This window comes from Protopterus annectens, chromosome 6.part1, assembly GCF_019279795.1.
Source record: "Protopterus annectens isolate FY-2018-M chromosome 6.part1, PAN1.0, whole genome shotgun sequence".
Taxonomy (NCBI): Eukaryota; Metazoa; Chordata; order Ceratodontiformes; family Protopteridae; genus Protopterus; species Protopterus annectens.
In genome coordinates this window covers 355639321-355660557 of record NC_056738.1, presented here as the reverse complement: position 1 = coordinate 355660557, position 21237 = coordinate 355639321, and the positions used below count along the sequence as shown (strand labels likewise).

The following is a 21237-nucleotide window of genomic DNA, read 5'->3' as shown; positions in this document are numbered from 1 at the left end:
CGTAAATTCCTCAGTGAGGTTAATCTCCAACACTGAGGCTACCTCTTGAGCTGCTGGGACAGGCATCGTCTTGCTGCATCATGCCTGGCTACGCTTGTGCGGGGTTGCATAACCCTTTAAGGCATCATTTACTAATGCTCCCTTTGATGGTTCCACCCTCTTTGGACCTTCCTTAAAGAACACTTTGACCTGCAGTGAGCAGGAAGAGAAGACTCTGTCTGCAGTAGGGATCAAGCTTTTGGCTCCCCAGAGGCCCTTCTCGACTCAACGGGGAACCAGAAAGATGTGGTTCCATAAGGCACAGTCTCCCTTTCAGGACGCTCCTGATGAATTCTCTACCAGAGACAGGGGGAGAGGTTTCAATGGATGTCAACACCTTCAAGGCAGGGCTGGGGGTTCTGCAAAATCAGGGCTCCAGGTAGCCCTTCTCTGAGCAGCCCTAAAGCGTTGTCCGACTGCTCTCCCCTGGAGGCAGTCAGGGATCAAATTTCCCTGCACCCACAAGCCTGGACAAACATTACTTCCAGTCAGTGGTGTTAAATATTGTTTCCAGGGGTTATTTCATTCCCTTTTTGGAAACCCCTCCAGTAAGACATTACCTCCCAGATGTTCCACCCAGTCAAAGGGAGTTGGCCTTCAAAGAAGTTCAACAACTTCTTCTAAAAAGAGCCATCCAAGAAGTCCCAGCAAGACACAGAGAATCTGGGACTTATTCTCACTTCTTTTTAGTGTCAAAAAAGACTGGGGACCTTTGTCCTATTCTGGATCTCAGAGATCTCATTCTTTCAGTAAAGAAATCAAAGTTCTACATGGTCACTGCTTAGTACATTCTGCCCATTTTGTGTAAGGACAATTGGATGTGCTTTGTGGATCTCCAGGATGCCTATTATCACATCAAGATAGACAAGCTTTCCAAGAGACATCTTTGCTTCCAGCTAGGAGCCAATCATTACCAGTTCTGAGCCCTACCCTTTGGTCTCACCGTAGCCCTCTGGATGTTTACCAAGTGCATGGCAGTGGTAGCGGCTCACTTGTGCCTGCAGGGGTTCCAGGTCTTTCAGTACCTCGACGATTGGCTCCTCACAACATCTTTGAGACATCGACTGACCTAGGCGATTCAGTATGTTCTCCCCCGCTTCTGTCAGCTGGGGATAACCGTCAACATGGCAAAATCCAGTCTGATTCCCACTCAACACCTCAAGTTCATAGGAGTTCAGTTGGACTCTGTTTTGGAGATTGTGACTTTGCCTCTGTGCAGAATTCAGTTGATTCGAGAACAGGTCAAACAGATACTGGACCTGTTGCACCCCCCCCCAGTTTGTTTGATTCTTTGGGCTGTCGGTTCCATGGCCTCAGCCATTCTTGTTCCTCTGGCCAGGTACCACATCCATGTGTTACAATAGACTTTAGCTGTCCAATGGTCACCTCTTTTTCATTCTCTGTCTGGGACCATGAAACTGACGCCTGTGTGCAGACATTACCTCCAGTGGTGGCTTCAGTCACAGGATCTCTCTGTAGGCAGGCCCTTCTCTCTTCCTCTGCCCATGGCCACAGTGACCAAGATGCCTCCCTCCTGGGTGGGGGGATATTTTTGGGGGAAGATATCCCAAGTTGCACATAAACGTTCTAGAGATGACAGCAGTTTTTCTTTCATTGCAAGCCTTCCAGGACTGCCTTAAGGTAGGGACGATTGCAATTCAGGCAGACAATATGGCTGTCATCTGTATGTCAACAAGCAAGGGGGGACACGCTCTTACCCATTGTGCAGAGAGGCTATGAGAGCATGGGAATGGGCTTTGTCCTCTGGCCACTTCCTTATTGCAGTGCACATACCCAGGGATTCCAACTTGTTGGCCGACAGGCTCAGCAGATCTATCTTGAGTCCTCATGAGTGGTCCCTCAGTCCTTCAGATTTTCAACCATTGCGGTCAGCCATGCTGCAGCCTTTTTGCCTCTCCAACCTCAAATGCAGCAGGTATTTCACCCTGATCCCCCTTAGGGGGAGTCACCAAGGGATTCTCTAGTCCATGATTGGCCTCCGGGTTTCATTTACGCATACCCTCCTGTTCCCTTAATACCCAAGATTTTGCAGAAAATGCTGCACCTGAGGACATCCTCTATTCTCATTGCCCCTTTCTGGCCTTGTCAGCTGTGGTTCCCTTTCATCAGATCTCATCTGAAGTATCTGCCATGGATACTGGATCCCCATCAGGATCTGATTTCGCATCCATCGGGGCTTCCTCTTACCAACGTTTGGATCCCCCATTAAACGCATCATTTTGGCCTCCCAAAAAAGTTCTACCAGAAAAATGTGCAGGAAAGGGTTTCAATCTGGGCCAGGAGTAAGAATCTGGATCCATTTTCTGCTTCCGTTTCAGGTATATTTTTGTTCTTGTCTTCCCTTTTCAAAGAGGGAACAAGTTTTTCCACTATTAAGCTTCAGTTGGTGGCGATTTCCAATTTTCATGAGAGCTCCGAGCCCACCTTTTCATCTAGGCTTTGTAAGGCCTTTATGAAGGGGGTCTTTCTGCTTACTTGTCCTTACATGACCGTTCACAAGAACAGCATCGCTCTGAGAATTAACTCCTCTTTCTTACCCAAGATTGCTTCCAAGCCGGCCCTAAATCAATGCATTCAGCTTCCAGTATTCTTTCCCAAATATTTTAACTGAGGGGAGTATATTCTTCATACCTTTGATGTTCACTGACAGCTTTGGTTCTACTTGTATAGGACTAAAGATTTTCGTAAGTCAGAGCAACTTTTCGTGGCCTTTTCTGATAGTAGATGTGGCGTTCCAGTCTCTAAGGTCCTATTTCTAAGTGGATATCTAGCTGCATCTCTATGGTCTACAACCTGAACCACCTGGAGGTTCCAGGTCATGTTAAGGCCCATTCTACTAGATATGTAGTGACTTCTTCTCCCTTTGTAGCAAGGCTTTCTATTGATGATATCTCTGCTGTTGCCACTTGGTCTAATCCTCACACCATCATATCCCATTACAACCTGGATTTGACCTCTAAGAGTACAGCTTTGTTTGGCTCCACAGTGCTCCAACATGCCCTTCCTTGAGGCCTCCCAGGATGTATGGTAGCTGTGGACCCTGACCCTGTGGTGATGAATGAAGACACAGATAACATCAAGCAGAGTTATGCACTTACCATAGCTTTCTATCTGTGTCACCCTATGTCTTCATTCATCACATTTCCCACCCACCATCCTCCTATCTGGTTTGTTCATGGAGGAAGTTGGAGTGGCTTTCTCTTAGCCTGGATAGAGGAGTACTTTCAGGATTATGCTAGCAAACTCAATCTGGGGATTAGAGGGCAGCAAGGCATTGTGGGAAAGGGAGGAGCCAGAGCCTTGGATCTGTCTGTTGAATGTTGCCGGCCTGGATCCAATGTTGGATCCTAGAACTGTGGTGATGAATAAAGATGTAGGATATCACAGATATAAAGTTATGGTAAGTACATAATTCTTTTTTTAAACACTTAGCGTCTTCCCACGTTTCAGCCGGTACTACTGTATTGCAGTTTCTCCCTCTTCTGCATACACAGCAGGTGCATATACAAATGAATGCTCTCTTTCAGTGGCTTTGGAACCAGCTAAATTAAGCAGAATAAATGCCTTTGCATGTGCGTCTTTGTCAGAAAAAGCAGCCTGTATGAAAATATCGTACTCTTGCTCAAACACACTTTCAATTTTCTGCAATATTGTTCTCAAACACAAGCAGACTTGGTCTGCGAAATCCTTCTGCCATGCCAACAAATTATGGTTGAACACAATGCAGATATGGCCCTTGTAATTATGTACAAACATGCACACACACCAGGTACTTGTAATAATATGCAAAGGTACAGAATCTCTTTGAAATGACTGTGCTTTGCAAATACTGCACACACTTGCCAGCACTTTATACAATTTAGATACTTTGAATAACTTTAGTTAATGCGAAAAATTTGCACATAGTGAAAAAAATAAGGTAATTTTCCCTTTTTTATACATTTTATGATTCGGATATTGTTTCAAACATTTTCATAATTATTTTGAATAGTTTTATCAATATGTCACAGTTTTGGACTTTTGTTTAATTAGAAATTCATTTTGAGCATTCTGAGTGCTTTGTTTTATATTTGTTGAGTAAAAAATTATTTAAATGAGTTTTAGTACCGGGAATTCGTTTCTGACCTGTTTGCGAGTCATTTGAGCAGTAGGGATGATCCACTCCTGTATATTTCTTCAAATTTAACTGTGCGCCTCATGGTTTTGTTTCTGGATTCCATTCTGACAGCATGTCACTCATCTTGTGTACTTGAATAAGATGATGAGGCTAGGTATTTGTTTAAGTAGTTTGTTATACACAAGCACATCAGGGTGGATAGTAGAAATATTAAGCTTAAACTAACTAGCTGACTGACTACTACACATATACATGCTTACACTTTGGCAGTTTACTACAAAATGGCACTCATGTTTGCATGTGCTCAGTACTTATATGCACATGCCTGCTGACTGGAAAGCTTCTTAAAGGTATATTACACATTCTGATCTACAGAAGTGTTTGCATAGGTATTTTTTATACATCAAGCAGATGTCAAAGAATTCTTTCCTCAGGTAGATTGCAAATGTTGGAGATGCGATGGGGAAGAAAGAGGCAAGTGGAAACATATTTTTTGGAGTGTAATGAGTTGGCAAACTTTAAAAATTCACTGCAGGCTACTCTGTCAGAAGTACTGGTTGAGAAAATTAGTGTAACTAAGGAAATTAATTTTTTGAGCTGTGGTACAAAATTGGAATTGCCCAGACATATTAAGGCCTTGCTGAGTTTAATTCTGATGGCTGCCAAAAAAGCAGTAGTCTAAACCACCATACTAGAAGTGGTGAATATAGTGATGGAGATAAAAGAACTGGAAGTGGGATCTTTAATAAAGGGTAGGAGCAAATTACATAGAAAAAATGGAATTGTAGGAACAATACATGCAGAGTAATGTTTTAGAGAAGGAATAAAGTTTGAGAAGGCAGGAATAAAATGAGCAATGTAATGTCTGACTGACATTGACTGTATAGAAGATTATAAGTGATGTATAATGTTTTCAACTGAAAATATGGCAATATGGTTTGGTTTTATTTGTATAAATTTGATTGTTTGTGCCATAAGTGATAACTCAATCAAGATGTTTCTTGTTTAAAAAAAAAGTTTGTGCCTGGATCACTATCAGTTTTCTGCTTTACTCTTTGGCCTGTCCACTGCACTGAGTGTTTTTTTTTTTACAAACTGGTTAGCTCTAGTTATAGCTTGTTGCAAGCTACAGGGTGTCCATTTTCTTTTTTTTCCATATTTAGATGACTTGCTTATCCTTGCAGTGTCTTTTTCAAAAGTTTCAGGAATTTCTCACTTGAGTGAGAGATCTGTTTCACGAACATGGATTCCAAGAGAACGTTCAGAAATCCTTTTTGACTCCTCCACACAAGATTGCGTTCCTGGGGTGTCAGCTGGACACCTCAGTTCAAAGAACTTTTCTTCCACAGGAAAAATAGATCTAGATCTAGATGTATTTCTTAAGATTTTCCAATCAGACTTCAGTCATTGTGAGAGAACACTTATGGATTTTGGGTCTCATGGCATCTGTTTCTCATGATAACCCTGACAAGACTCCATAGGATAAAGATTCAGTGGTATCCGAAGTCTCTCTTGTCCCAGCATCAACATCCCTTGTCTTTTCAAATGGGGTTTGTCAGTAGAAAAATTAGTTGATGGAGACAGAAAATATCCCTAACTTCAGGTTTCCCTGTTCCAAAGCAATCGGTCATCTCAAACACCTCAGACTTTGCTTGGGGAGCAGTTTCAGGAGGGATAGTAGTGCCAAGTGTGTGGGCTTCTTACTGAAGTTGGTGCGCCTTGTTTGCTGTGGCATAGACTGGATTCGGATGCTGCTGTGGATCTAGCTTGTTTTTGTGTAACTTGAGCACTAATCCAGACATTCTTCAATTGTATTTATTATTTTATACTAGCTTGTAGTAAACTTGATTAAAGGTAGCTATCATTCTAAGTTTTGGATTAAAGACTTGGGCTACAGACCAGCTGTTTTTAGTTTAGGTTAGGGGGTTTGTGTGGCATGTGTGGGCAGGTAGCTTTCATCCTTCATTTCATTGGAACTTGACTGCTGCTGCTGATTGAGTCCCCTGTGTCTGTTATGTTCAAAGTGTCTTAGTTGGCTTCTAGGCACTTTATTTTCAGGTTAAGAAGGTTCATTGTTCATCATCTTCTGCTGCACTCCCCTGTGGGAGAAGAGACCCCTGCCTGGGAGAGCTGCTGGGAAGCAAAATTTAGGTTTATAGTTTATAAATATTTGAACTCTGTATGTTTATAAATTGACTTTGTTTGTTTGTTGTTTGATTCCGTGACTAGATCCATAGCTGCTTGCTTATATTTTTTTGTTGTTTGTTGTTTGTTTTTTTGTTATTTTTCTGATTTCCTGTCCACCTAATACACTGCTTCTCTTCGCTTGATCACTCACTAGTGATATCTGCATTGCTTACTGTATTTTTTTTTTTTTGTTTGAAAGAAAGTAACTGTCCTGTTTTTGCATTTTTTGTTACCTTAACACATTGCATCACTGTTACCTGGCACAAACTCACCAAAGTAATATATGTCACTAAACTCAAAAAAAAATTAACAGCACTACACACCCCACTGGCCCTTGTTTCTCTTTAATTCTATCCAGGAATTTCAATATTTGTCTATGCCCATCCCGCTCTCAGTTCCTGTCCTCCTCCTCGTCCAGTTATCTTGGTGGCATTTGACAAACTGCCCCTCTAACTGCCTCACACACACAGACTCCCCAGCCCTAGGGCAGATAGCCTAGTATGAACCTATACCTAAGACAGATGCAGGCACATAAATGTAAAAGAGATGTTTGCCCTGATCAAGGCACTCTATTCTCTGAATCATCTTTGGTCTTCAGGACTTTTTCAAGTTGTTTTACACCAAAAGAGCAGTATTGTGGTGGTGGCGCATTCAAGATTTGATCTGTCTATTTGGAGTTCCTCTAATAGACCCTCTAAATAATCATTTGGCAAGATTCTGCTTCAGAACTCCGTGCAAGAAGGCCAGGAAGACAGATGACTTTTCATTTTCTTTTACGGGACTGTTCCTGTATGTTTTTCCACCATTTCCACTCCTATCTAGGGTACTTCTGAAGAGCCTGAAGGATCATTGTGGTGACTCCTTTTCTGACCTAGGCTACAGTCGTTCTCCCTTCTTTTGGAAATGTCCAGGAGCAGTTACCACAAGCTTTCTTATGAAATGGATCTACTCACACAGGAATAGTGGTGTTTAATGCACCCCACTCCCATCAAATTCAACTGACTGCCTGGATGATGGGGTCTTAATTTCCTTTACGCACCTGTGTACTGAGGATGTGCACCAGTTACTAATGGAAGCAAGTAAGCCTGTTACTAGAAAATTATATGTTAGCAAATGGAAAAGGTGTTTTAGATGGTACTAACAACAACATAACCAGTACCCATTCATGGCTACTTGTTCTTTGGTTTTACAGTATTTGTGTGAGTTACTATCCCATGGCCTTCCTTACTCATCCATCAAGGTTCATTTATTGGCCATTTCAGCATGTCTGCCTGTGGATCCTACTCTTTCAAGGCGTTCTCATGTCAAAATGTTTTTGAAAGGGGTTTTACTTAAAACGCCTGCAAGAAAGCCAGTGGCCCCTTCTTGGGATCTTAAGTTTGTGTTAGAGAAGGTAACACTTGCTCCATTTGAACCTGTTAATGTACCTAACTTAAGGTTCTTTTCATGGAAGACAGTTTTACTGTTTGCTCTGACCCCCTGCAAGAAGAGTAGCTGAGTTGCAAGGTCTTATGGTAATTTAACCCTATCTCATTTTCCATAGAGACAGGGTTACTTTGAGAACTAATCTGTCTTTTATGCCTAAAGTGGTATCTTAATTTACTTTAGGACAAATTGTCTATTCCCCCATTTTCTTTACTGATCTTAAAATAAGGAAGAAAGGATATTCCTTAGCTTGGCTGTCCATTGACATCTTAGGTGCTATCTTGATAGAACTTTTCTTGTGAAAGTAAGAAGGGACAACCTGCATCAATAGACTTATTTCCAAATGGCTGTCTAAGGCTGTTACCTTTTGTTATACTCACCACACCAAAAGATTTTCCAGGCCTAATCTACCAGGGCCTTGGCTTCATCTGTAGCTTTTTGGAAAGGGTTGGATTCTAGAAGGATTCTGGAAGTTACAACTTTGTCCACTGTTTACACTTTTCCGAAGCATTATAAGCTTGATGCCTTCACTAGTTCTAAAGCAGGCTTTGCAAGGACCATTCTCCAGGGGTTCCTGGACCCTTCTCCTTCCACCTTTCAAATGTTGTAAGCTATGGTAGTCTACCCATATAGCTAAGGCTACTGCAACAGTGATCAATGTAAAGAACATAATACCATAACAGTACAAGTTTGAATGATCTCTGTTGCAGTAGCCGATCCCTCTGTCCTTCTCATTTTTTTGGTGTGTTGTTTATGCCAGAGTGTGGTTGTTTGTTTCTGTTGTTCCTAGCATTATCCTTTCAGGGCTCAGCCTCCTTCTTTCTTTTAGTCAGCTAAGTTCAAGCTGCCTGATAGTTTGTGCGCATGGAAAGTACCCTGAAGCTTTGGAAGCTGGTCGGCTATGATATTCTTGGCAAGATATAACGCATACAGCTAATGCTACTACAACAGTGATCATGCAAACATTTATTGTTATGGTAAGTTTACTTTTCTCATGTAAACATGCTTTGAAAAGGGTGTATAGTTATGCAGGTACTGTGTCTAGGACCACTACTACTGGTACAGTTTTCAGGAGATATGGCCTGAAATTCTAAAATCTACTTTAAATAAGGAGGTTTTGTTTGTCCCATATGCTAATCATACCATCAAACAATTTGATGAAAGAGGGAAATTGAGTCAAGGAGTGTCTTAATATTTTTCAAAACCCACTTTATAAATCTCCCAAATCTACTTTTACTTTTAAAAAGCAGAACAAGAAATCCCAACCTTCTCAGAATAAAGAAGGACCAAAAAGAGATGGCAAGAAGAGAACAACAGGGAAAAAGGAACCCGTCTAAACAAACAAAAAAAAAGTCAACTCTGAATTTTCTTGGGGAGTGTTTTCTGTGTGTGGGGGGGGTAGAGTTGCAAGGTCTGTGGAACTTCACACAGACCAAAGCACATACATGTCAAAGAGATGTTAGTTGTGATCTATGCCTTGAATTCTTTTCATCACCCGTAGTCCCCTGGACCATTTCTGGTGATTGCAGCAACACGTCATTTAAGTGGTACATAAACAGGGGGCACCAGACCTTGCCATCTGTGCAGGCTTGCTATGATGGCTTGGGAAGTAGCTGTACAGCACTCCTTAACCATTAAAGCTGCTTACGTTCCGTCAGAGCAAAATATAGTGGGTGACAAACTAAGCAGGAATAGGACAGATCCTCAAAAATGGAAGTTGAACAAGGGGGTCTTCCAGGAATTGATTTGGGTGTGGGTAACACCTCAGATAGATCTTTTTGCCTCTTTTCAAAACAGGCAGCTGCAAAAATTATGCTTCTGGACTCCTTCCCTGGAAAGCTGATGCATTTTCATTCTTGTAGTCTTTCAACCCTTTCTGTTGATATACAAGGTAATTCTCAAAATTTAGGAGGAGACTCCAAAAGTAGTTGTGGTGACTCCCTTTTGGTCAAAGCAACATCAGTTCTCCCTTCTTATGGAATTAGCCAAGGGCATTTAACATAAGCTTCCTCACAGGCTGGACCTATTTACACAAGGCAAAAAGAGTTTGATACATACAAATCTTGTACAACTTAAATTAATTGCCTGGATGATTCAGTTTTTATACCTTTTTGGCACCTCTTGCATGTGGATGAGCAGCAGGTACTCAAGAAGTCAAGAAAGCCAACTGCTAGGAAATCTTATGTAGGCAAGTAGAAAAAAATTCTAGTTGGAGCCTAGAAAATATCCAGGGTCCCATGAAGAATTATGTACCACTGGTGCTAAGTATTTGTGAGAGTTACTATCTTCTGGCCTTTCTTATTTCTCTGTTGTGGTACATCTTGCAGCCATTTCAGTGTGTCTGCCAATGGATCTTCTTTCTTTATGTTTTTAATGGAGTTTTATTCCTAAGACCTCTTTGTAAACCATTTGTTCCTTCTTGGGATCTTAACTTTGGGCTGGAAAAGTTAAATATGTTGTTTCCATTTTAAGGTTCATTACATGAAAAACTGTACATTTCTCATTGCTCTGAAATCTGCAAGAGGAGTATCTGAGTTGCAAGCTCTCATGGTGGGTGAGCCCTATCTGATTTTCCATAAAGATAGGGTCACATTAAAAAGAAATCCCCCATTTATGCTCATAGTAGTTTCTTTACTTTGAATAAAACCATCAGTCTCCCAGTCCTCTGTCCATATCTTCAGAACCAGAGAGAGGATTCTATGTACTCTGAATTTGCACAGGCAGTTCAGGTAGAATCTTGAGAGAACTAGGTCCTTTAGAAAATAAGATTAGCTGTTTATTTCTTATAATAGGACAAAGGAAGGACAACCTGTATCAAAACAGACTTTCTAGGTGGTTGTCCTCAGATAAGGCCTTTTGTTGTACCCACTATAATAAAGCTGTTCCAGGCAGTATCATAGTGCATTCTGCTAGAGGCTTGGCTCCTTTGATGGCATATTGGAAAGGGGTGGACTGTAGAGGGATTCTAAAGGCAGCTTCATGGTCCTCTGTACTTAGTTTGACAAAGCATTACAAATTGGATTCCTTCTCTAGGACCAGGACAAGCTGTACTAGAACCATTCCCCAAGGGCTGTTGGATCCATATTCTTCCTTCTCCCAGGTTGAATAAACTTTGGAAATTAACCCGTATAGCCTAAAGGGTGCTGCAGCAGTGAGAGTGATGAACATAGCATGGTTATGTAAGCTGAACCTATCCATAACAGTAGATTTTCAACTTTCTCAGTGCTGCAGAACCTGCCCCACCCCCACCCCCCACGCACACACTTCTGTATGTAGTTTCTGGCTGGGGTCTAAAGGTTTTGTTACTGTTACATCTTTTCAAAGTTTCAGAATGAGTATGCTCTTTCTCTCATTAAGGGCAAGAAATTCCTGAAGTGTGTTTTACTCTGACTTCCCTCCACTGGACTGTCCAATCGGCAGTGAGAGTGAAGGTGTTAGAGGGAGCCAGAGCTTTGTGAAGCTGGCCTATTGTTGTATCCTATAACATAAAGACTATTTCAGCAGTGAAGAATCCAAGCATCTACTGTTATGGTTAAGTGCAGCTTACAAAATTGAACATTCCTACGTTACTCCTTTTCCCTTCCTTCTGCTTCATTCTGTCTGGCTATCCCAGTGCCCTATCCATCACCCGGTATCTTCCTTCTGTCTCCAGACTTCTCTGAGTAAACTGAGTCTGGAGTGTATCTTAAAGGTGCCCTGGGGAGGGGAGCAGTGCCAGCACCTGCTTCTGCTTGCTGAGGGTGGGGTTGTTATAATCGACCTGTATTTTCCCACCTCCACCCCTACATTCATCGGCAATGTCCAAGGGCTACTTCCCTCAATGGACATCTCCATCCTTTCTGCCAGTTCCTCAAATGCCTGAGCTGTGAGTCAAACCTGTGTCATGTTCTTACATTACTTGAGTTTTGAGAAGACGTCTATAATGTGAACTTATTACTTTCCAAACGGTGTTTGGGTAGTCCCTCCACATGTCTTGAGCAAAAATATTTTGGTAAGTCTAGCAAGTGTGACATTTTATATCCTTGCCATATTTCTGTCCAGGTATGCTCACTTAAGTTTCTCAGAAGATGAAAAAGGGATCATGAGGTTAGATGGACTCTACTTTTCCTGGTATGTGTCATCACGCTGTTTACATTTGTGAGGTGTATGTGTCTATCTGCATAGGATGTAGAGAATTCAAGAGTATTGAGCAGAGTGAGGCCATGGATCCATTGTGAGTCCTGCCCATTTTTCCTCGGTGGTTTCGGCTTCAGGGAGATGGAAAGGGCTTCTTCTGGTCCTTCGGCCTTTCAGATAGTGGAGAAGGGTTTTCTCCCAAGTTGGAAATCCGACGGCACATCTTCCCCAGTCCACTCCTGTACCCTCATCAGATCCAGGCCTTGCTCCCTCTCGTCCTGCCACAAGTCTTCCTGTCCTGAGTGGCCACCATGAATTCCCTGCTCAGTTGTGATCCCCTTCTTCTGACACTTCTCCAGAGTACCCAGCTGAGGAAGTCCCTCAGAAGAAAACGTGTAAAAGGAGGCACGCTGACTCCTCATTAGAGTCTTTAACCGAAGATACGGACTTCGATGAGGTGGAAGGATCCCCCTAATCCCCACTTGACGATGTCTGCTTTGGGGACATATTAGAGATCCTAAAGCAGAAATATGGGTGGTCTGCCCAGCCTCCTTCCTCTGAGAAGTCACTTCTCTTGAAGCCGTTCAGGACGTGCCCATCTATGTCTTGGGTGACTCCCCCCCCCAGCGGATGCCATGGTGGACTTAGTGTCTCACCAAGCATGGAAGGAACTGGACACTATCGAGCCCATACTCAAACAACCTGATCGGGTTCTGGTACCCCCCGCAGACAGAAAACACTGGTCCCATAGTCAATGCCATTGTGGTGGCAGCAGCCACCAAGAAAGAGTTGGCAGAAAAAATTGCCACTGTCTATTTGCTTAACAAGGAGTCTAGGGCATTGGGCAGGCTTGGGAAGTATGTCAATGCCTCGGCTACCTTTGCCCTGAGGTTGTTGAACTATCTGGCTCATTTTACTCTGGTGCAGAGAGACCTGATCAAGGAGCTGTCAGCCAGTCTGTCAGAGTCCATGCCTGCAGAGGAATTTAAGAAAGTATTTCCCAAGCTGATCACTCTTTCATCCATCTCCAACACATCAATGAAGTTAATCTCCCATACCATGGAGAACACCACAGAAGCAGCTGTTTCAGGACTCTCCCTAAGGAGGCATGCCTGGATGAGGCTATTTCATTTGCGGAGCCCTTTAAGGCATCGTTCCTGAATGCCCCTTTCAATGGCTTCTCCCTTTTAGAGCCATCAGTTTCAGATTTTGAAGTGAAAAGGATGGGAAAACCCTGTCTGCTATTGGAATCAAGTTTTCTACCCTCCAGAGGTCCTTCTCGAGGAACCAACATGGGGGTTAAGAAAATGTGGTTTTGCAAGTCCCAAGGGTCTTTCCAGGACCCATGCGGAGAACCCTCCTCTAGAGGTAAAGGGGGAGGGTTTGATGGTAGATGCAGCTCTAGAGGCAGAGGGGGTCTGCAGAACCAGGGCTTTAGGGAGCCCCTTCCTGATAAGCCCTATCAGCGTTCCTGAAGTGCTGCCCAACTGTCCATCTCTGAAGGCAGTCAGGGGCCAACTAGCTTTGCACCCAAAAGCCTGGACCTAGTTGACTCAAAACCATTGGGTGCTAAGCATAATATTCAGAGGTTATTACATTCCCTTTTTTCTTCTTCCCCCAAATTTCAAAAGCCTTCCCAATGTGCCACCCAGTCAAAGGGAGCAGGCAGCACAGTAAATTCAACAACTGTTGCTAAAAAGAGTCATCCAGGATGTCCCAACCAAACAAAGAGGATTCGGAACATACTCCCTCTTCTTATTGATGCCGGAAAAGACAACCGACCTAAGACCCATCCTGGATCTAAGCAAAATTGAACGAATACGTGAAGAAGTCGAGGTTCCGAATGGTTACGGTTCAGTCCATTCTTCCACTGTTGCACAAGAACAACTGGATGTGCTCGATAGATCTCAAGGACATGTACTGTCACATCAAAATAGACAGCCACTCCAGGAGATATCTGTGCTTCTGGCTGGGAGCCAGTCATTACCAATACAGGGCACTGCCCTTTGGACCCACCACAGCCCCCAGGTGTTCACCAAATGCATGGCAGTGGTAGCGGCTCACTAGAGACTCAGGGGATTCCAGGTGTTTCCATGTTTAGACAGTTGACTCCTGACTGCTCCCATGAGGCATCAGTTAATCTAAGCCATGGACTACTTAATCCAGTTATCACACTCCCTGGGCATCACCGTAAACATAAGCATATCTAACCTGACTCTGGTACAGAACCTAGAATTCATATATATGCAGCTCAACACAAGGGATCAGAGAGCTTCTCTTCCTTCACACAGAGTAACCATTTTGAGAAATCAGGTACAGGAATTGTTAGCCCAACAGTCCCCCATGGTTCGATTGATCTGCAGAACATTGGGTCCATGTCTGCAGCCATTCTGTTAGTCCCTCTAGCCAGATTTTTCATACGGGTTTTCCAGTGGACATTAGCGAGACAATATTCCATCCTTTCTTAGCTGCTGCCCCTTCACATCAGGTTGACTTCCATTTGGAAGCATCACCTCAGTTGGTGGATACAGTCAGACGTCATTCTAGGCACAGTATTGTTGAATAACCCCCCTATAGCCACCATGACCACGGACGCTTCCTAGTTCAAATGGGGGGAGGGCATTACAATGGAAAGATGGTCCAAGGCACATGGTCCCCTACCGAGACCAGGTTGCATATCAGTGTCCTAGAGTTGAGACCAGTCCTCCTAACATTGCAAGTCTTTCAGGACGTTTCCCCTTGGAGACTATTGCACTACACACCAACAACATGTCTGTTGTCTGGTACATCAACAAACAAGGAGAAACCTGTTCTTACCCCTTGTGCAAGGAGGACATGAGAGTGTGGGAATCGGCGATATCTTCAGACTGCCTTCTAATTGCAATGCATATCCTGGGGAAAACCAATGATCTGGCGGACAGAGTCAGCAGATCGCTCCTGGTTCTGCACAAGTGGTCCCTCAATCAACCAGTGGCAAACATGATCTTCAGCATTTGGTGTCAACCTTGCTGCGACCAATTTGCCTCTCCCCTCAACAACAAATGCAGCAATGTCTTCACTCTGATCCCTCTTCTGGGGAGTCCCTGAGGGGTGCATTAGTCCACGATTGGCCCCTGGGTCTCATGTATGCTTACCCTGATCTTCTGCTCATTCCAGAGTTTCTTCAGAAGGCAAGCAGGTTGAAGAGCTCAGTCATCCTCATTACCCCCTTCTGGCCTCATCAGATGTGGTTCCCCTTCCTGTGGTCTCATTTGAAATATCCTCCTTCAATTCTGGAGCCAACTCAGGACTTTCTTTCCCATCCATCAGGGATGCAGCATCCAAATCTTCAAGCCCTCAAATTGACCGCTTGGCTTCTCTACTTCCAACCCTAGTGAGACAGTCCAGGCTTAAGTTCCCGGTCTGTAAAATTCTTCAAGCCTCACAAAAGGCTTTCACTAAAAAAGTCTACACTAGTAAGTAGAAGAGAGTTGTTATTTGGGCCACAAGCAAGGAACATTGATCCTTTTTCAGTGACAGTTTCAGACATTTTGTTATTTCTTAGCACCCTGTTTGACGAAGGTGCTAGCTTCTCTACTATCAAACTACAATTAGCTGCTAGTTCCAGCTTTCATATTGCAAGTCAATCCCATTCTCTGTTCACTTTTAGACTATGCAAATTCTTCATGAAAGGTGTTTTCTTATTAAGCCCTCCAATTAAGGACCCATTTCCCCCTTGGGAACTCACTGTTGTGTTGCAGACTTTGACCCATGGACCTTTCGAATCAGCATCAAGTTGGGACATGAAGTTCCTGTCATGAAAGTCTGTCTTCCTGGTGGCTATAACTTCTGCTAAGAAGATTTCTAAACTGCAAGCTTTATCCTCCAAACCTCCTTTCAGAGTGTCCTTACACACCAATCCATCTTTTATACCCAAAGTAGCTACCAACAACAATATTAATCAATTCATCCAATTACTGGTGTTCTTTCCCAATTTCTTTAAAAAAGGGGAGTATGTCTTCATCTTCTAGATGTTCATACACAACACAGGAAGTCTGATCATCTTGTCATAGCTTTTTCATCTAATGTACTTGGACAAGTGGTGTCTAAAATTACATTGACAAAATGGATAGCTGACTGCATCTCGTACATTTATTCATACAAAGGATTGGAATTACCTAGACCTCCCAGGGCACATTCCACCAGAGCTATGGCTACTTCTACAGCTTTCTATTCTAGAACTGCCATTTATGACATTTGCATAGCAGTGACATGGTCTAACAGTCATACATTTGCATCTCACTACAAGTTGGATATCCTATCCAGGTTCAGGACCTCCTTTGGTTTGATGGTGCATCGGCATATCCTTCCATGAGGGCCACCCAGGATCTCCTGGGACTCTGACCATATTGTAGGGATGAATGAAGAAGACAACATCAGATTAAAAGGTTATGTCTTACCATAACTTGGCATCTGTGTTTCTTCCTTCATTCTTCCTCACTTTCCCACCCAGCTGCCTCACTACCTCTTTTCTTCTAGAGGAACCTGGATTATGAAGGGACTCCTATGTCCTATGTTTGAGCCTCATTTGCTGTTCCTTTGCTGTGTGGGTGTTGGATGTATAGAATCAGCAAACTGGACCTGAGGTACTTGAGTGAGTGTAGTGCATTATGGGTAGGAGGGAGGAGCTTGAGGGTTGGATCCAAATCTTTAGAATGTGACCAAGCCGGATCTGAAGGTCAGATCTGAGACCCTATCATGAGGAGGAATGAAGGAAGACAACACAGATGCCAAGTTATGGGAAGACATAACTTTATATTTCTGTCAACCACTCTCTTCATGCCTTCCTTGTGTTTATATGAGAGACTTTGAACAGCAAAAAACACATTCCATAATGGAGATGCTTGTCACAGTTTGCAATTCTGCCAGAGCGAATTGCTTAAAACCTCAGACAGATGATTCAGCTTGTTGTATGTTATGCTTCTGATAAAGGGGATACAAACGTGGCTTAAGCAGACATAAAAGTGACTAATGCACTGCCCAGTTTTCATTTGTCAGGACACAGCTAGAACATTTAATTAGAGGATTGAGTGTTTAGAGTGCTAATTCTAGACGTATGCCCATGATAGTTAGTGTGAGTAGTTAAGCAGGTAGCACACAGCTTTGGTACAAGAAGGTCAGAAGATTGTGGGTCCAGTTCCCATACTAGATACTTGAATTTATTTCCCATTACTGACACTGTAGTGAAACATATGGAAGGTTCTGCACTCCTAAATGTGTCGTCCTTCAGATGAGGCATTAAAATCAAGGGTCCAGTTTGCCTTAGTTAGTGGTAACTCAGGTGAATGCAAAAGATCCCACATCACTTATCAAAAAGAGTAGGAGTCTTTATTAATTCCTTATTTACATAACATGAAAAAGCAGATACATGTTTACAGTATTCTGTATACATTTGTACACAACTGTAGTATTTAATTCCCACCCTTTAATCCACAACCAACATTTTATTTCTTGCAATATCTGTCCCAGATCCTATTTCTTGTACACAGTGCCTCTACACCTTGCCTTTCACAGAAACAAAGCACAAGCAAAAACGTTTCTAGTTTTTACACATTTTAAATTACCTTCACCATAATCAACTGTACATTACCATATTCATTATTATATCTTTTATGCTGGTTTATTTCCATAATTCTTTATTCTATTCCCAACATTTTTTCACTTTTTTACATCCTGCAAAAAACATGTACTGACGGCTCTTCTTCCTTGTATACTGTGCTTTATCTTTCTTCATACTGTTTGTACTTCATTAACCCTTCAGCTGGCAGCCAATCTAACATTAACCTCCATAACAAATCCTTCTTAATTAACATACTGAAATTGCTTCATTCATGTCATTTTACTGTCATTACTATTTTTTCTTAACTTGACTTCCACGGTGGTACAGCGGTAGCGTTGTTGCCTCACAGCAAGAGGTTCTCCCATTCGATTCTCGGCTTGGGTTGGGAGTGCCTTCTGTGTGGAGTCTGCATGTCTTCCCCGCGGTCGAATGGGAGTTCAAAAGACATGCGTTGAATGGGCGTGCCTTCGTTGAAGGTTGGGCGTTGGGCTGGCAACTCGACACCATAAAAACCAACTGCCAATCATTAGCGGACCGGAGTTCCGCTGTGGCGACCCCTAACCGGGAAAAGCCGAAAGACTAACAACTATTTTTTCTTAACTTATCCTCTCGATCAGTTAAATGAAACTTTTCCATTATTTTTTTTTACCATTCTTTCTTGAACTATTCTATGTTGACCCAATCTATTTTCCATTCCTTTATACTATTATAGTATTCAGTGCCTTCTTCCCTTTTTAGCTGTCTGTTTCTTTTGTCCCCTTTTCTCCATAAGTAACTGCAGTACCTAGTACTCAAAATACATTCTACAAGCAGTTCTGTCTCATTTTTAATCTGATGTAGTATCCAAAATAAATATAAAGAATATAGAAAAATAAAAATATTTATTAACTCTATTAGGCCCCTCTTTATTATAGAAAATCCGTCATTTAATGGGGTTTAAATGAGAGTCACATATACCTTAAAAATAAAGTTATAACTTATTTGGTATCATACACCCCAATATAATTTAGTTTTTCTAGAAAATAGAATGTAGCTAATATACTTTTTCCTTAAAAGATAAAATTATAATTTCCCTAATTTTATTATGTCTTGTAAGTCCTAAAGTGCCACTTCCCATTGTGCTGCCGTAACTTCTGCTTCCCCTGAAATTTATACCCAAATTTTATTTCTTTGATGATATTTTAAATAACTATGGTAAATAGTTATGTCTCCGTCGCCTCACAGTAAGACGCTGTCCGGTTCGATTCTCAGCTAGAGCATCTTCTGTGTGGAGACATGCGTGAATGGGCGTACCTTCGTTGAAGGTTGTGCGTCAGGCCTGGCAAGCCGGTACGTAAAAATCAACTGACAATCATTAGCAGACCGGAGTTCCGCTGTGGCGACCCCTAACTGGGAAAAGTCGAAAGACACAAACAAACAATGGTAAATAGTTATGTTTCCATTCCTTCTACTGTTTTCTTTGCTAATACTCTGTCCGACTTCCTGTAATGCAGCTATTAAACACTGTGTTACTTCATTCAATCCATTTTTGTTCTTTACTGTAATTACTAAAATGTCAGTTTAATTTATTACCAAAAGAGTCTTGATTTGTCCTGAATAAAAAAGGTGCTTTAGCTGCACTCTTCTGTTTTTCATTTTCCTGTAACCCCACTTATAATTAGTCCAAGTAATATTATGTTTAAAGGACATCCTTACTTTATGCCCTTATTAACATTGATACTCAGCCCTACCCGTCCATTAACTACTAATCTTACCCAGTAGCAATCATACACCCCTTAAACAATTTTTAACACTTAATGTGGGTATCCATATAGCTTCACTCTCCTCACTTCTAGAAAGTCTTTCCCATTCCTCAGGGTGTGCTTCATTTAACATTGTTAGTTTATCATGCTCTAGTATTTTATTTTTTTCTGTGTAGGTCGTCGTGAAACAGCTTCACTTTCCCAATTTCTGGAAAATTCTTCCTGCCCTCCCCCTTCCTCAGGGTGGCATTTAGTTAACACTATTTGTTCTCACTTTCTAGTATTTCACTATTTTGCTGTACAGTCAGTTGTAAAGCCGCTCCACTTTCTTCACTTCTTGAGAGTTGGTATCCCTTACTGCTCCTTCAGTGTCTTCATTTAACACAGTTTGCGCTACATTAACAAGTGTTTCACTAGTTTGTCCAGTAGTCATTTGTGAAACACCTTTCTCCGTATTTGTTTATATTCGTCATAATCAAACCATACTTGTCCTTTTGCATGATGTTTTGAACACACATTTCACAGTCTGTCGTTAAGTGCCCAACTTCCCCAAAATGACTGCATCATCTTTTAGAGCAGTTATTAATAAATGGTCTTCATCCACACAAAAATAAGTAATTTTGGGATGTCCTCTGTACTTCACAGTCCTACTTATATGTTTAATAGTGCAAGACACATGGTTAATATTGTTATTCACTTCCATAAAAGTAATCCAAACTTCTTATGCACCATTCCTTATCCTCCTGTCGTCGTAAACTTTTGCAATGGCTTGAACATTGTATTATATCAAAATATAGTCAAATATCGTGTTCAGTAATGATGTCTGTTATACAGCTTTTTTTTCCATAACAATTAATGTCCCAGAAAAAAAAAAACATATTCATTCCATGGGTATTCAGTCTTTTTGTCATTTAACTTAAAAGACAAACTTTTGCTTTAAAGAAAAACTTTCAAAGGTGACATCAGAAAAAGTCTTTTCCCAGCAGTGTTATAGGTCTCACTTCAGAAATGGAAACACCCAAAGGAAAAAATCAATTTGTCGTAAACAGTATATCTATCAATATCTCTTTCTTCTTTCTTAGAAATTCTCAACATTGAACATTTTCTTTCAGTTCTTTTCTTCAGAACTTGCCTCAATTGTTGCTGCCACTGCTGCTTAGCTTTTTTTTTTTGCCTGAATCTGCCTTTATCCTTCTGAATTTCAGCTCCTTGTTGCAGTCTCACATGTCTACCTACATTAGGATCCAACCTGCCCTTTCATTTAAATCTGTTGATTCCACTCTATAGTCAGTGTTCATATCACCAGCACATGTTTTGTTTCTAACCTCTAATCAGGACATATCCGTCTCATCCTTCATTAGTTAGTAATTTCAGCACTGAAATTTCCATTCCATTTTGAGTTTGTGCAGTTACTTCAGCCTGAGTAGTGTTATCCATCTCCTTTCCAAAGTCTGATATCTCCATACTGTCGATTTCAGTTTCCCGCTCAGCTGCTCCTTCTCCCTCCATTCTCCCACTGAAAACCTGTACAGCTCCCTCTTTTAGTTGAAAAGAGTAAATGAAATTCCTCAGTGCCCTGACAACATTTCTCATGGTGGTTAAGAATGTCACCTAGGATCTCCCCTGAAAAGACGCTGTTGGCCTAGTGAGAGTAATCAAGTCATCAAAGCATGAATAGATTAATAGAAGCACTTTCACTTAGAAATTCATTTGAGAGATAGAAAACCTTTGAGTGGAAGACATAAACTTGGAGCTGTATAGGGCTGTAAACATCCCTTAAAGCTAACGCAGAGATGTTTTGCATTAGCTAAAAGGAATATAGCCCTTTGAGAATGAGGACTTCATATTTTCAGAACAGCATTGTGAGAAGGTTTTAGAAAGATGCAGAAAAAGCCAAAAATCAACTGCTTTAAATATTTGACATGTATGTTATTTTTGTAAGTGTTGTCTCCCTATTGAAATACATTCAAAATTACAATGAATAGTTGTAT

At 41.7% G+C, this 21237-nt stretch overlaps 1 protein-coding gene across 1 annotated transcript in view; it reads left to right on the top strand.

The window, feature by feature from the left end:
- ATG2A (autophagy related 2A) overlaps positions 1 to 21237 on the top strand; it is a 2853001-nt gene that overhangs the window by 2502016 nt on the left and 329748 nt on the right. The gene's annotated exons all lie outside the window — the stretch shown is intronic.